Genomic DNA, 14,587 nt, shown 5'->3' on the forward strand with positions numbered 1-14,587 from the left:
AAAATTAGATCTGTATTTAAGGAAGAAGACATGATGAAGGGGTAATGTCAGGAAGATGTGTTTCTTTTGAATAGGGAACCCCTTCCCAGACATTTCTGGAGACCCCCAGCTACAGCAAATTGACCAGAACTGCACTGTGTGGCTACCTCCGATTCAATGAGGCTGGAAATTGAGCATCTTTCTAGGCATATTGTCATTCACCTCAGTTGGGGCTTTGCCAGCAAGGACGGAGAAGTGGATATTAAGCAGGCAGTCAATAATTTCTACCCTAGTATTACTTACTTAGTCTTTCATATGCCAAGCTCTGGATTGAGTGCTGTATATTTCATTTACATTTAATTGTAAAAGCAACGAGAGTTGATTGTTAAATTAAATAGCCTGAAGTCCTGCTTTCCTAGGAATAGGATCTGTCCCTCTGCAACCTCAGAGTGGCAGGACTGGAGGGAGAAGGGACCATAGGCTGAGGATTCCGGCTGGAGACAGACTTCACAAATCTGTCTCCTCGCAGTTCGAGTAACATCTTCAGCTCTCCTTTCTTGCTCCTCTCATTTGGCCCCTTTCCCTGTGGACTTGGTCTAGAATCAGAAGATTTCTGTATTTCTTGTTAGAGATTAGCATAATGGGAATAAGTAGCATCGATGTCTTGGCCAAAGACCTATGAGACTGGGAATAATTACTTTTATTAAATGTCAGTAATTTAAGCTCTATTGCAGTATATAATACTATATCAGAAAAGCCAGTGTGTGCCTGGACCTAATGCAGATCCAGCAGTGTGTCCAGCTGAGATAGAAATAAATAAATCTCTATGCCTTTGTTTTTCACTAGACTTGACACGCATGGGTGTAATTTGAACTCAGTGAGTGACACATCGTTGATGTTATTTGTTTGACAAAAGTTACTTTTTTAAAGCCTGTTTCTGCAGTGGTCCACCCAGCATTGCCCCCTTTGGGTTGGCATCCAGTGGCCAAGTGATTAATACCAGTCCCAGTGGTATTAATTGTTCTGATGACCCACCAGTCCAGACAACTCCTCCAGTGAAGATGCTTCAGGCAGAATCCTGATATTACCTTCACACACAAAAAAAGAGACTTTTTAGGGTAGGAAAGAGAATGCAAAGAGCAGAGAAGAAATGAGGCAGCTGTGTATTGCAGTTAAAAACACAGGAGTGGGATATATTATATGGATTTGAATCCTAATCCATATGCAATACCTGTGTGAGCTGGGCAAACTCATATCTAGGATCCTCATTTTCTTCATCTATAAGACAGAAAAGATATACTAATATTTGACAGAATTAACTTTACATTTACGTATGTCGTGCCTGGTACACAGTTCAGCATTTGGCAAATGGCATTCCTTTACCTGAGTGACACAGGGCAGAAGCATTAACATAGCAGATGGTTCTGCACAGGAATATGATCCCCGAGGAGCCAGGAGACCCAAGGAAGTCTCTTCTTACGGGAAGTACTTCCTACAAGTTTACTTTATCTATGTCTTGCCCTTCTCTCTCCTCAGCTAGAGCTGCTATTCTGAAAAAATCCACATGCTGGCTCCCTACTCTCCCACCCAAAGCAATCTGTTGGAGCCCATTTGCCAAGCAGCTCTGGGCAACTTTCAGTCACAGGTAGAAGTTACGACAATTCCAGATATTAGGTCTTAGCACTGTTGGTGAGACTGATCAGAGGGCTCAGCTGGACACTTCTGCCACTAAGACTAATCAGACCAGCACATCAGCCTGAGATAGCTGAACACACCAGAGCCTTCTCGGTCTGCCTGTAACAAAGCACAGTGCTTTCCACTGTCATCAGCAACTTCTGCATGAACAGCCTTACCTGCTAGCAACCCAGGAGAAGTGTATTAGCCACAAACTGTGACTGGAGCCCCTAAGCCTGGTGCACCGGGGCTGGGTAGGACAAGATGAGAATATTTGAAGGGAAGGAAGGATAGATCAAATTTAACAGCTGAGCAGAATGCTTTTCAAGCCTAATGATTTTTGTCTTAAATAATCTACTTTGGCCATATGAGTAACACACTCTACATTTTCTCTGTGGTGATCTAGGCCTCCAGCTATTTCAATACAATTTGCTATGGTTCGTCTGAGCTTTCCTTGTTAGAGGTTACATCTGCATGCTAACTTTATCACACAATAATGGGTTCAGAGAAGTTTACAAAACAGGAAAATTGGTTGATTGATAAAGACTTATTTCTGAATCTTTTGATAGGTCGAGTATCTACAGACTACAAGCCAAATCTAAGTGTCCTGTATGCATTCTAAAGATGTCTCAATATGCCCATTTTTCTTTTATTTTTTAAAAAAGAGAAAACAAAATTGCTGGAGTTTTCTCGGAGCCAGTGGAAACTATCTCTTTCCTGTAAAGTAGTAGACTAGCATGAAGTACTTTATTTTATTTTTTTTTGAGTTAAGGAAAATTGTGTTTTTCCTCACATTGGGGAGCAATTCAACAACAACAAAAAAGCCATCCTCTGAGATTAAAAATTGTTTCAGACATCTAATTGCTCAGGGCATAGATTTCCTACAACAAAAGTGAAATGAACTCTGGGATCAGGAAGAAAGCCTTCGAAAGACCCAGTCTATAGTTCAGTTGACTTGCCCAGCATGATACCATGACATGTTTGGATAATCCAATCATTCTAAAATAACATGTGCTCTCTTAAAGGGAATGCAATCTCTAATATCATTAGAGACCTCTGTGTTGCTCTGATTGTTTCACTCTTTTCTTTTCTTATTACTTATAATCTGACTAGAGGCCCAGTGCATGAAATTCATGCATGGGTAGGGTCCCTAGGCCTGGCAGGAGATCAGGGCTGGTCTGTGGGGCGACCAGTGGGGTGATTGGGGGGCCCCCCCGCTCACACCCACCTTGGCTGGCCTGAGGCCTGTGGGCTGGGGGCAGCTCCTGCATTGAGCATCTGCTCCCTGGTGGTCAATGTGCATCATAGTGACCAGTTGTTCCACCATTGTTCTGGTTGATTTGCATATTAGGCTTTTATTATATAGGATAACCAGTGGGAAGCCAAGAGGACAAAGACACCCCATATACTATACATCTACCAAGGAATCAGTTGTACTACAATGACAACTCAGCTGGCAGTTTTGAAAGTTTGTGCCATGAACCAACATAAAATGGCAAGAAGGAATAGCAGGAAGTCTTGCATTGGAGCTTGAGAGGATCGGCAGGAAAATATTTTATGGATGTGGTTGGCAGTCTCATAGATAAAAATCTTCACTATTTCCAAAATGGTTTTAATAAACACTTTAGAGAAAAGAGGGCCTTGCATAGCGTTTACATGGGTAGCATGCCCCAAAGGGCAGTATGGGGAAATCTAGAACAAAGAGCAGCAGGTATGGTCCTCAGACACCATTTGCACATCCTTTCCAGTAAGTAGAACCTCGGTTCTTGAACATTATTCATTCTGGAAGGATGAATCGATTTGTTTGAGAATCGATTTGTTTAAAACTGAATCATTTTTTTCCTATTATAAATAATGAATTAATCCATTCCAGACCCCCAAATGATTCTCCGTTTTAACCTTTCTTATGTATAGTACATGTTTAATATGCTTTCTTATATATTGTACATGTTTAATCTATAAACAAATACTTCTTTGCTTAAATTTATTGAACTGCCCCCTATAGCCTTAAAGAATCACTTTCAGCATTTGTTCCAGGGGTGTCAGCAAACAGCAACTTTGCTTTTACACATATAATTGCCTCAGAAATGCTGTCATTGGCTAACTGCTTTTTGTTTATCCACAACAACACAGTTTTTATACCTCTTCAATTGATTGTGGTCATTGTTTCTTTCACACCCTTAGCAACATTAGCACTCTTGATGGCCTCTTTATGTTTTAAAATTGTACTAATCATCCATTTCACCAGCAACAAATGCAAAAAACAAAACAAAACAAAAACAAAACACCAAAAATATTCACAGCAGCATTTCCTGAGATATAAACAAAGGTGAGGTTTAGCAGCCAACTGACTCCCATTCTCTCCTTTGTTTGCGTCCTGAGAGACACATTTTGTCTTGCTGATACCTCTGCATGATGTATCAGCAAGAAAGGGTTATCAGGTGGAGAACTGAAATTTTGTTCCAAAACTGAGACATTTTTTCTGTGAACAACTTGGTTGAAAACCGAAGTGCTTGAAATGGGAGACATTCGAGAACCGAGGTTTGATAGTATAAGACCTGGCTAGCCCCAGTGAGCTGTGGAACACCACTGCAAGAGGAACACCTTTCTCTTACACTCCCCCCAAAAAAGTCTAAGTATGCATGCTTTTCCTATCATTGACAATCTAATAAAATCATTTCTCTGCTACTGGGTTTACCCCACTTTTTTCTAAAGTTCCAGAATCAAATTTGTCAGAGTTGACTGAATTTATCTTTGATCTTCAGACATTGGCTGACCAACTGATGAGAGCAAAGCATGCTCAGGTGAGCTTGGTCCACAGTCCAGGGGGAGAAAGTTGATTATGTTTCCTTACTCAGCTGAGTACCAGTACGTGAGAAGGTCCACCATCCCAGCACATTCTCTCTTGTGACACTGTGATGTTCTCCTCTTTCCCACCTACAATCTAGGGACTGAGGTGTGTTTACTTACCTGAATGTGGGTCTGTTAAGTCCATTTTCTGATACTAAAAACTTCCTTCCTAAGATCTCCTTCCTAAGCCATTTTTAGTCATTGCTCTTGTCAGCATCAATGTCATCACTGACCCTTACCAAACACCAACTAAAAAGCAGGCACTGTACTAAATGCTTTCTACACGTAATTTTATTTAATTCCCACAACTATCTTGTGAGAAAGATCAAATTATCTCCACATTATGTAAAATATTTTAGGCTCAGAGACATTAATTAACTTGCCCAAGATCACCCAGTTAGCAAGTCACAGTGTTGGAATTTGATCCTACACTGCCTAAACTTAAATCCCATCTTTTCGGTATTATGCTACACCACACTTAGCAAGGCTGAATTTAAATCCCTCCAGCAAGTTTAATTCATGTTTTTGTTAGAGTTTTACACTATAGATGTAACAGTGGGGAATTGTAGCCCACCCCACCATTCTTTTGACATTGTTTCTGTAAATGCTGACTATAACAATATCTAGCTTGCAGATAAATGGCATGTTTGTATAAAAATCCTAGAAACTAACTTCAAAAGAGACAGACTCTGACATTTGGGCATCCCAGCTCCAGGAGATTTGCTGACCTTCAAATGAAAACCAGGAGGATGCACACCAGACCATCACTTGACCAGTTTCAAGGTCCTAAACCGAATAGACTCTCCTGGTCTGCACGTTGAGAACTTTTCAACCCACTCCCCTTGATTTCTTTGTTCTGTTTTCCCCTCTCACTCTTATAAAAACCTCTGCCTGTATTGACATGGGGAGATTGGGATGAGAGTCTCCCACCTTCTCATGTGGCTGGTATTTGAATAAGCTACTATCCTTTTCCACCAGCACCTGTCTAACAAGTTTGGTTTTTGTGGAGGTAGGCAGCTGAATCTGTGCTCAGTTACATAGGGACCAAAGTCCCTCATGCAATATTCAGCAAAGGAAAGCCGCAGGTTACTTTTCACTTAAAGGGATGGGGAGAGCCAGTAACCACAACAATCTAAAAGTTACCTTATATATAAAAACTAGAAGCCCGGTGCACAAAATTCTGCATGGGGGGGGTTGTCCCTCAGCCCAGCCTGCACCCTCTCCAACCTGGGACCCCTTGGGGGATGTCCGACTGCCAGTTTAGGGCCGATCCCTATCTGCTGGCTCCCAACGCTCGCCTGCCTGCCTGCCTGATTGCCCCTAACCACTTTTGCCTGCCAGCCTAATCACCCCCTAACCACTCCCCTGCCAGCCTGATAGATGCTTAACTGCTCCCCTGATGGCCCAATTGCCCCCAACTGCCCTCCCCTGCTGGCCTGGTAACCCCTAACTTTACCCCTAACTGCCCTCCCCTGCAGGCCTGGTCATCCCTAACAGCCCTCCCCTGCCGGCCTGGTCGCCCCTAACTGCCTTCCCCTACCAGCCTGGTTGCCCCCAACTGCCCTCCTCTGCAGGCCTGGTCCCTCCCAACTGCCCTCCCCTTCAGGCCTGGTCATCCCCAATGGCCCTCCCCTGCCAGCTGGTCACTCCAAACTGCCCTCCCCTGCTGGCCTGATTGCCCACAACTGCCCTCCCCTGCCGGCCATCTTGTGGCGGCCATCTTGTGACCACATGGGGGTGGTCATCTTGTGCAAGGTCATGACGGTCAATTTGCATATTACCTCTTTATTATATAGGATGCTTTGAAAACCTCAGCCCCACAGTATATTCTGAACAACTAAACCACTTATTCTAAGTGGGCCTTGTTTCATACTTGCTCTTCTGTTTACTTAAAATTCCCTTCTTAAAATTTACAAATGTCCAGCTTTTCCTTATTCTCACACTTAATGTGCATTTTCAACAACATATTTATTATCAGTGTTGCAAATAAAATTTGCTTCCCCCTAAGCCCTCTGCCAAATGTAGACTTCCTGCATGTGTTAACATCCCGTGTTTGGGTTCTCTCTCTGTGTTTAATGCTGAAGTCTGTTCCCTTGGGATAATCCATGCTTTCAGGTCCATAGCCTTGTGAATCAACCCCCTTGCTTTCTGCTGCAAACAGGAGAGAGTGCAGCAAACACAAGATTCTTTAAAGTCCTTTTCATAGTGTGAGCTTAAAACGGCCCTCTTATTACCTGTACTAACCTCCTCCTCTACTGATGAGAGATGTAGATACTATCACAATTCCAATGTTATATGTCCTTGTTATTTAATGCTGAATTTTCATACCAAAAAACATTTTATTGACTCATATATCACTTAAATTTGAAGACGATCTCAGGTTCTCTTTAGTCCTTTTCACATAAATATAAGAGGTACTTTGGACATTATGTGACACCTTTAATAGAAGCAAAAATGAGAGCTAGCACTCTTGTACTCAGAAAGTCCAGTTAATCCTTGGGATTCTGATGGCTCCTAACAAGTACTAGTATGTTGCTAGATAGGGTGTTGCTTCTATTAGTGGAGGGCCTTTCTGAGTAGTTTTGTTATGTAGATTATAGCACTAACAACTGGTAAAGATAACAAAAGCCAAGGTCCCTGCATTCAAAAACTTGTGTAACTCCCCTAAAGAAATTCTTATCCTAATGATGAAAGGTGAGGTGATCCTAATGACATGTGCTGAGTGTTTACAAGGTGAAAAGCACTGTTAAGTACCTTGCTGTGCATTCTCTTCTTTAATCTCTTCAATAACTCAATAGGGTAAAATATCATTAACTTTTGTTCAAATTTGAGACAACAGGCACAGAAAGGTTAAAGAATGTGCCCAGTACAACAATCAGTGAAGGCACAGAGTCCAGGTCTGGAGCCCTTGCTTTAGACCAATAGATGTTAGATTCCACTAAAGTGCTGCTGTAATCAACCTCTGATGCTTCCAGAGTGAAGCACAGGAGAGTTTACCAGAAAATGACATAAGAAAAGAAAGACTCTAGACCAGACAAGAGATTTTCCTAAGTGCAGTTGTTACTGTTGTAATTAGCTAGCTAATAGTAATGATGGAAAGAGAGCAAAGGGGAGTCTGGACATTGTAAGTGTCAGCTTCACTAGGAAGCTACACTTCACAGTCTTCAGGGAACCAACAGTCCATTCCCTGCAAATTACTGGGGCTGAAGAGGTTCAACAAAGTGGAAGATGGGTGCATGCACCATCAAGTTGGGGTGATGTAGGAAAGGTGCTTGTCTGTCACTCTAACCTGAGATCACTGGCTGGAGTGATGGAGCCAATGCAAACCTGCGAAAATTTGGGATTATGTAATCTGCAGACAAAGAAATCGTCTCTCTCTTGCTCCTCTGGCTTTGGTCCTGCTTCCTTGCACTCACCCATGTTCCCTCCATAGCCATGTGGCCCTAGAAGCCACATGGTCCACAACCATGTGGACCCTACAAGTAATGAACTGCAGCTGGGAACACAAGCTGACCTAGCCAGATGCTGACTGGACTATGCAAATACGGAGCGCAGACTCTGGGCAATGGATTTGCTCTTAGCCCTGCTGAAGACAAAATGGAACTTTTTCCATGGCCAGATGAAGGTAGATGGGACCTTGGAAACTCAGGGGTTTAATTCCACAGAAATCAAGCTTTCCATGATACCACATCCTCCCGTGGGGCCTCTGAAATTCTCATTCCCATTGTTCCCATCACTTCTACCTGCAACAGGTGGGGACATGGAAAGCACCCCACCAATAGCACCAGGATGAAAAAGAGAAGTAATGAGACAAGAGAAGGAAACAAAAATGAAATTTCAAATTTTGAAAATTCAAATGACTCTAATCCTGTAATTGGGGTTGAATGTTTTAAAATATTACTACTGTAAAGATCTACCATTAGCTGGCTACAGGATCAATTTCTCCTATTTTCCACACCCACTTTCCTGTTTGAATGGAAAAATACTCCCCCCCCCGCGCCCCCCCCCCCAAAAAAAAATGTTCAGGACTAATTCTCTCATTATGTGCACTCTATTTTGAAGCCAGATTACTAATGTTTGCCTTCTTTTTAAAAGGCAAATTACATGAGATTTTAAAAATCAGTTCATAAATTTATCAGCCTCTCTAACTATATAAACCTTCTCACCTTAAATTGGAGAATTAACTCTCTGGGGTGAAATTTAAATGTCTTAAACAACTAAGTACATGAGTCTCTTCTTTTCTGAATGTTTCACTTCAACTGGCATTATGAAACCCCCCAATAAGCAGTAAAAGTAATTTATCTATAAACAACTGAAAAACCTGATCTTGGATGAAGAAACAGATGAAAGAGCCAAGTTGTAAAACTAATGGACTACGAAGCAAAGGCAAGCATTGAAGATCAGAGCAAGTTGTGACACTGTAAGAAGTCAAAGAGAAATCCCCAAAGAATGTGAAAATAACAGTTCCCGGCAAACCAAGGAAGTTAAGGGGCCTAAGCTAATGGTAAAGATTCCTTATTCATAATTCATGTGCTATTTAAGTACTATGCTGAGGAGAGGGTTTTGCCACATGTACATCATTATCAGGGTTATTAAAGGAATATATCAGTTAATAGAAAAAACAGAGACTGCTCCAGCTCACAGTAAAAACTAAAACCTCATGAAATATATCCTTTTTTAAAAAATGGAGTCAACCTGCTAAAGAAATGAAAGAAAGCCTCGCCACTTTTATCCTTCTTTTTAGCTTATTTTGATTTTTATATTGTAACAGCAGAATGGTCAGATGAACTTAGTGGGGGAAATGAAGTATATTTCAAGCAAAATATATATATATATATATACCTCTTTCTTCCAGATTTAAATCAAGAGACTTGAAGCTTTTGCTATTTAACCAGAATGTTGGCTTCATGGAGATCACCAATGCCATCATTAGGCGGTATCTAATATCTGGACAGGGCAGAGAAGACAAGGTGTATGGGGATGAGCTACACCATTATCCTGAAATGTTCCAGCTCTGCTGTTGGCTCTTTTCTCATCTCGCAAAGCTATTTGTGTGCTCTGCTGGCAGTGTACAAATCATGATAAATCTCTCCCTATTAAATACATTTAGGGTTTGGGGACTTTGCATTTTCACCCACCTGGAAATAGACTCCATGCTCCCCTGTCCTCCACCTTCCCTCCATATGTAATGCAGCATCTTGCCACAGCAGCATTAACACTTCTGAAAGATGAATTATATCAGTATCTCCCACAGTCAGCAAAAATACTCAGGCTACAGAACCAAAGAAAGGCACAGCTTTTACAAATGACTGTCACCATATTTAGCACAAAGAGAGGACAGTTTTCTTAAGTAATATTCTACATTTCTCATTCTCTGATATATGGACATTGGGAATGAGTGGTTTGTAGGTAAAGACCGTTAATTATCAGTCTTGGTGTCATTTGCATTTATATAGCACTTTTTATAGGAGCAAACCAAATCATTAAAGCTATTATACTAATGAATGCAAGGTGGCAAGTGTCATTACCTCCATATGGTGAGGCAGTGAAGGTCTCAGAGGAGCCAAAAAGAGAGCCAATTAAGTTCAGGTCCCTGAAGTGCCTCCCCCAGACTCAAATGGTTCCCAGGGAGCTTCCAGGCCTTGAGAGAAGTCCGCCAACATTTTGTTGAGGTCATTTCTGAGTCTCAAATGATGAAACATTCTTTTCCAACATTGTTTGAAGGTTCTGATTTTAAATGTGTCAGGAAAAAAAATGGCATTCCAGCTTGCATCTGAAAGGGTAAGAGCAGTTCTTGTAAAAGTTTATCTTCATCAATAGATCCTCAAATTCTATCAGAGGGGTCGTGCTTCTGGGATTAAGGCACTAGGCATTTGGCTCCATCATGCCCATCAGAATGCAAGTCTTTGAAAGGTCTTAAAATCATAGTCTCTCAAGATTAAAAATCACATTAAGGTCATCTGCTTTGACCATTCCTAAATTTCCCCTAGGGCAGCCTACCAAGAGATCTACCAGCTTATACTCGGGGGAAAGAGGGGCCACGTACTAAACCTGATAGGCTCAGGGGAAGCCAACCTGGCAGGTGTCACAAACTCAGAGACCTCAAGCGACCACATAAGATGATCTGAAATTAGAACTTCCTAACTAAAAGTGAGTCATGGTAGGTAGTCATATCCTCTGCCAGTATCTTCCTTGACAGAGGTCAATCTTTACCTTAACTGAGCCTGTCTATTGTCTTTTTGCATCTATAATAACATATCTTTGGAATGTCAGAATAACCCCTTTTTTGCAAACCCCTCAAGGTACAATCTCCCACCACAGCAGGAGACCACAGAGCTCCTCATTGTTATCTCATTCCCACCCCACCTCCCATACCATCCCTATGTTCTACAAATGTTCATTGTTTACTATCCTGTACCCGCAAACATAAGAAGTATGTGTTTCTCCATTTTACTCTTTATTCAATCTCAGAGATCTCCCTGCTTTGCTTTCTCCCACCTTCCTAATCTACCACTGATGAAGTATCCATAATCTTCCTTAAATTTCCTCCTTTGATTCTCATGTATAAAATAAGGTACAAAACTGCCATTCTCCAGAGCATTTCTCAATCCATTGAGATTTTGCTTCCCGATAATTGGTGTCAGTTCTGCTCAAATACTCAAAAATTCTTACAGGTTTGGATGTTTCTTACATTGACTTGCTTAATGCCAACTGTGCAGCCAAACTGCCATTAATGAAAGAAACTTCTGAGCAAGTCGCTCATTTATTAATCAGCATTTGCATAATGCCTTGCCAGTGCCACACCCTGAGGATTCAGTGACAGGCCAGAGGAATACAGCCCCAGCCTCAGGCAGTTTTACCGCACCTACATGCCAATAGGACTCCAAAGCAGGTTGAGGAAGTTTAAAATATGCTATCCCTGAGCACCACCTCTGAGATATTGTAAAAGTCTATTGAACCATTTAATTTAATTTTTAATTGTTTTTTTTAACTTTTGGTAAATATATTTCAACAAAACATTCCATTGGAAAAAAAAGAGCCCCTTTTCTCTGCAATTTAAACTTTTAAATTCTAAGACCTTCTTTGTTCAAACTTGTGTTTACCTACCATAAACTGTCTTTGAATTTGGTTATCATTGTATGGGTTGTTTGTAAACACTGTGCCTGACAGCGTTCCTTTCCTGGCTTATGAGTACAAAGAATACTTGTTTACTTCTTTCCATTGACCCAAATCTCATATCACAAGCAGACAGATACATGAACATATTTGCTGAAGATTTTTAAGTGCCCCTTCCGTAAGTGCTTCATGAGATAATTTCAAGGACCCTCTGCTTCTATTAAAAGATAAACTGAGGCATATTCAAAATTTTAAGAGTTTATTTAAGCAAAAAATCAATTCAAACCAAGCATTCCTAAATTGGAAGGGGTTAGGAGCACTTCAACAACAGGAGGTAGGGGCAAGACTTACAGAAAAGACCGAAGCAGTACAAGGAAATGATTTGACTGGCTATAATTTAAGCAGTTGCTTTATTTGGGAAAACCTTGGCTGTTTGTGATTGGCTGGCGTTACATTTTGACACCTTAACCTTGAGGCAACTGGGTTGTTAAGGCATTAGGACCCCCTTAATGGTCTAATGGCCCCACTGTTTAATTGATTTAATATTTCTGCTACAAAGACAAGCATTGCAATTATATAAGTGGACAATTAATAAGTACCTAGGCATGTTTTTGAATATTGGTGATTTGACCAGTGAGAAAGATGTGAGTTTCTCAAGGTCAAATCTGTTTACTTAGGAAGCCTCAAAGTCACTAACAGCAAAAACAAAACAAAACCTCTGCATTCTCAGGTTATTGACTTTTTTTTTTTTTTGGTCTGAATATTGTGTCTCCAACTAGATTTGGGAATAGAAATCAGATAATGCACATTCTGACACCAACATTTTTATCACATACTCCCCCAGGCAGTTCTTTGAGGTTTAGTGTCATCTCCCAAAGCAATTGAGAACAATTAAATGATTATTGTTCTTGTCCTGTGCTACTTTTCTATCTGTCACATTAAGATGACAGAAACTTTTTAAAATTTATCCCAGAGCAATTTTTTCCTAAACAACTATATAGAATTGTCTGAAAGATGAGATGGAAAGGCCATAAAGAGAGAGGGGAGGCTGGCTATTCAGCTAGGATCTGACAAGATCACCAGGATTCAGAATTTGGTCTTTGTACCCTTTCTCACCGCACTCACTATCAAACTTTTAGATAACTTTTTTCCAGGTGGGGGTTGGGGGAGCAGTGCATACCCAGCATACCCAGAGTTGATCAGGGTCTCTGGATTGAGATGGCTGTTTTATAAGACATTAACATGTAAGATGAATTCCTAAATATTAATTTCTGAAAGGGAATGTAACTTTGGTGACAGAATATTTATGTCTAAGATTTCAGGGCACCTACTTGCTGTGTTAGTGTGTATAAGGAATTTTTAGATTGCTAGCCAAAGGGCCATTGTATAAGCATATATAATATCTATATATATATAAAAGCCTGCACTACCAGTCGACCATGACCGACCGCTGGACCAGTTGACTGGTAGCTATGATGTGCACTGACAACCAGGGGGCAGATGCTTAATGCAGGAGATGCCCCCTGGTGGTCAGTGCACTCCCACAGCAGGAGCGCTGCTCAGCCAGAAGCCAGGCTCAAGGCTGGGCTGGCAAGTGCAGCTGCTGCAGCAGGAGCAGTGGGGCCAGGATGAGTGGGAGCAGCATAATGCCTAGCCCCAGCTTGGGCTCCTCTTCGGCCACCTGCTGCTTCGTGCACTGCTAACATCCCTTGGGGATGTCGGAGTGCCGATTTCAGCCCCTGCTGGGATCGGGCTGGAACCTGCAGTCCAACATCCCCAGAGGGGTCCCCAATTGCAAGAGGGCGCAGGCCAGGCTGAGGGACCCCACCGCTGCACAAATCTGTGCACTGGGCCTATAGTAGTGAGAATAAAATAGAATGGAGCTCATGAACATGGGCATTGGAGTAATAAGTCAGAGGTTTAAATTCCATCTCTACCAGTTGCTAGCTATGAAAAAAATTCCTTTGTATCTCAGTTTTTCATCTGCAAAATGGATGCAACAATAGTATCTAGTTTTTGAGTTATGGATGAGACAAGTGGGTAAAGAACACAGTAAACATTTAATAGATATTAAACATTTTTCTGAAATCAAAGTCACATGATTTGCATAATCTAAAGGCTTATTTTATTCAGTCTCCCAAAGTCTAATGAAATCTCTATGATCACAGTGGAGTTAATCATTCTGGTGGTAAGCAGATAATCTTAGCCCACCAGATTCAGCATTCTTCTCCTTTGGGCAACTTGAGCTAAGTTTCTCCAGATTCTTACCCTTTCTCACCACACTCACTATCAAACTTTTTATCCCTTTAGCCCTCAGCTTTTCTATCAAGCCTCCTCCTGGTGACTATACCCTTGTCTTGGCAATTGGTTTCAGATGTTATCAAATCCTCTCCACTACGTATTGGCAACCCATCACTTAGAGTAACATCTTTTGATTAATGTGTGCATGTACTAGGTTCAACATAGAGCCAGCTTTGAACAATCATCCAGAAACTAATCTCTAAGAGCACCTGGGTATGTAAAACATTTTATGTGCCTACTGAAACTAGCTGACTCTAGAGCTGTGCTGTCAACAAGGTAGTCACTAATTTTAGGGGCTACTGAGCATTAGTTTTAATTGAGATGTGTTGTAAGTGTAAAATGCACACCAGGTGTCAAAGACTTTAGCATGAGAAAAAGTGTAAAATATCTCATGAGTATTCAACATTTTTTATTAAATGTTGAAATGATACTATGTTGATATATTGGGCTCATTAATTTTTAATTTTTAAAATTAATTTCACTCATTTCTCTTTGCTTGTTTAATAGGGCTATTAGAAAATTTATAATTATACATGTGGCTCACATTGTACTTCTATTGGACAGGACTTAAAAAGGGGAATCAGTTTTCACAAAGAAACGTGTTTTCATTTAATAAGTTTCCTAAATCAAACATTTAATGTATACACTAGAACCAAACAATTTTACT

At 41.0% G+C, this 14,587-nt stretch overlaps 1 protein-coding gene across 1 annotated transcript in view; it reads right to left on the minus strand.

Moving 5' to 3' along the window:
* Positions 1 to 14,587, minus strand: part of LRRC7 (leucine rich repeat containing 7) — a gene marked incomplete at its 3' end in the record, with an annotated part of 1,171,300 nt that overhangs the window by 803,258 nt on the left and 353,455 nt on the right. The window contains exons 7-8 of the mRNA XM_079777586.1: positions 10,032 to 10,276; positions 9,642 to 9,724 (exon numbers count right to left, since the gene is read on the minus strand). The remainder of the gene's footprint in view (positions 1 to 9,641; positions 9,725 to 10,031; positions 10,277 to 14,587) is intronic.

This window comes from Cnephaeus nilssonii (assembly GCF_951640355.1).
Source record: "Cnephaeus nilssonii genome assembly, chromosome: 7".
Lineage (NCBI taxonomy): Eukaryota > Metazoa > Chordata > Mammalia > Chiroptera > Vespertilionidae > Cnephaeus > Cnephaeus nilssonii.